General features: G+C 40.8%; 1 protein-coding gene across 1 annotated transcript in view; it reads right to left on the reverse strand.

The window, feature by feature from the left end:
* LOC101858034 (GATA-binding factor 2) overlaps positions 1 to 2,260 on the reverse strand; it is a gene marked incomplete at its 5' end in the record, with an annotated part of 97,206 nt that overhangs the window by 34,857 nt on the left and 60,089 nt on the right.

A 2,260-nucleotide genomic window follows, 5' to 3' on the forward strand; every position in this document is an offset into this window, starting at 1 on the left:
CACACACATACACACACACACTCACACACACACACACACACACACACACACACACACACACACACACACACCAACAAACAACACTTGCGCACAAAACCTCTCTTACTCCCTCTCCCAACACTTCCACTACAAAAACAGACAAGTCAATAATGATCACCTTTTCACAATAAGACAAACACTTTGTCCATTCAAACTCTCTCAAAGGCGGGCGGGGTCAAAGAACAAACTTAATTATGAACCCCTTCCCAGCGTTCTGAGGCGCCCATCGGGGGGTAATTACCGACCGCTAACGATGTAGGGAAGCTCAATAATATTTCGTGACATCTGCTGCTCTCCTCCCTTACAGTATGCACGGTGGTCGGCACATCGCTCACGCAGAGAGGACAAGGTGCTGAATGGCCGGGTTCGAGTGCTGTTCGGTCTCTCGTGGCATGTTCTGTGATTTATCGGTTTACGCTTTGCTTATTTCAAATTTAATTTGTGCGTGAGTGATTAACAACAATACTCCCCCTTCTGAGAAAGGAATACGAAAAGAGCTCGATATTTTTATATCTTTTTAATGCTTATGTAATTATCTCAATTTTTGTATACCATATTTTGTTTTTGGTTTTGGTTTTGGTTTTCTGTGTGGTTTTTTTTAAAGAAATAATACAGACCTACCTGTTATTCAGCGAAGGAGGGGTTAAAATAAAGGAAGAGACAGACATACAGACAGATAGACAATTAAACAGATACGGTGTCATCCGGAGTTTATAAGAGAAGCAATTAGAGCAGAAGCAGCAGAGTAGTAGTAGTAATGGTACTTTCTATGCAACTATTGGTTGTTGTTGTTGTTGATGGTGGTGGTGGTGGTGGTGGTGGTGGTGTTGATGATGATGATGATGGATATTGACGTTATCATTAAATGATCAGAAATTTTCTTTAATGTTGAGGTTCTGTCTATTGTCTTTCGCGGTGAGATTTTTGGTTGTTTGTTTGTTTGTTTGTTGTGTTTTTGCTGGGGGGGGGGTTGTTTTGTTTTTTCTTTTGTTTCTCATTCTTTGTCTCTCGGGTATTATTCCCTTGGTGATTTGCTTGATAGCTTTTGAAGAGCCCTTGATCTTGCAAACTTTACCATAATGGACTTCCATCAACTCGCTAGAAGTGCCATGTGACTCCTGACTTCCACTTCCTGTTGGCATGCGCACAAGTGGTGTTGCTGTTTACTGTTGAATTGCAAACGAGGCGTTCGCATGGCAGTGCAAGAGAGTGCGGACAGTGTGCGGAAATTGAAACTGTTGTCGCGGTGTGCTGCGAAATTGGAATACTGATGAGGACATTTGAATAGAGAATGATGGCTTTTTTACGTGGCAGTGTTGCGCAAGGGGAGGGGAAATCTATCGCAAAAGTGTGAGGTGTCCCTCCACACCCACATCTGAGGCTTTTGTCTTTGCAATAAATATATAGATAATAGCATGACTTAGACGCTGAATGTAAATACTACACTAAAACAGACAATTCTTCAAAGGTGCAATTACTGATCATCACTGTGCAGTGCCCTGTTATTTAGCTAGGGCAAGAGTGTCTTGTTCAGGGGTACACCTCAGAGACTATCTGCCCAAAGGCTAAGTCAGGGAATTGGCTTGACACTGTTTGAAAGGTTATGTTCACTGACAACTCTTAAAAGTCGAAGAAGTAAGACTTTTGACAAGTGATTTACAAAATGTACTTATGAACAATCAATTACTGAATATACATGTATGAAGAAAGACAGAAAGATGACAGAAAGAAAGGAAGAAAGGAAGAAAGAAAGAAAGAACGAAAGAAAAGAAAGAAGAAAGAAAAAAGAGGCAGAAAGAAAGAAAGAAGTAACCGAATGAAGGAATAAATAAATAAATAGTATCCCAACAAGGTGGGTGGGAAAATAAAGGCAGCCCCTGGTGTTGTTTTAATTGTGTTTACCAATGCATAACGCCCTTTGGAGAGCTCTTGGTTCGAAAATTTTTATAGGACGGTAATAAACTATCGTACCATTTTTACCACCCAAGCCTTTGTGCGACCAACCACCGTAATAATACGCCATCGACACCCTGCCAATGTATTAGATGCAGGAGCAAAAAAAAATAGTTCACTTGACAAAATGTATTATTACACCCCTTTGAAGCCACTGAGAACGCACGAGTAATAAAAACAAATACTGGGAACTCTTAATTAATAATTTAGAATGAAAACTGAGGGGAGGAATGGCGGTTGTGGATGTGTACGTGTGTGTGTGTGTGGG

This window comes from Aplysia californica, unplaced genomic scaffold, assembly GCF_000002075.1.
Source record: "Aplysia californica isolate F4 #8 unplaced genomic scaffold, AplCal3.0 scaffold00222, whole genome shotgun sequence".
NCBI lineage: Eukaryota > Metazoa > Mollusca > Gastropoda > Aplysiida > Aplysiidae > Aplysia > Aplysia californica.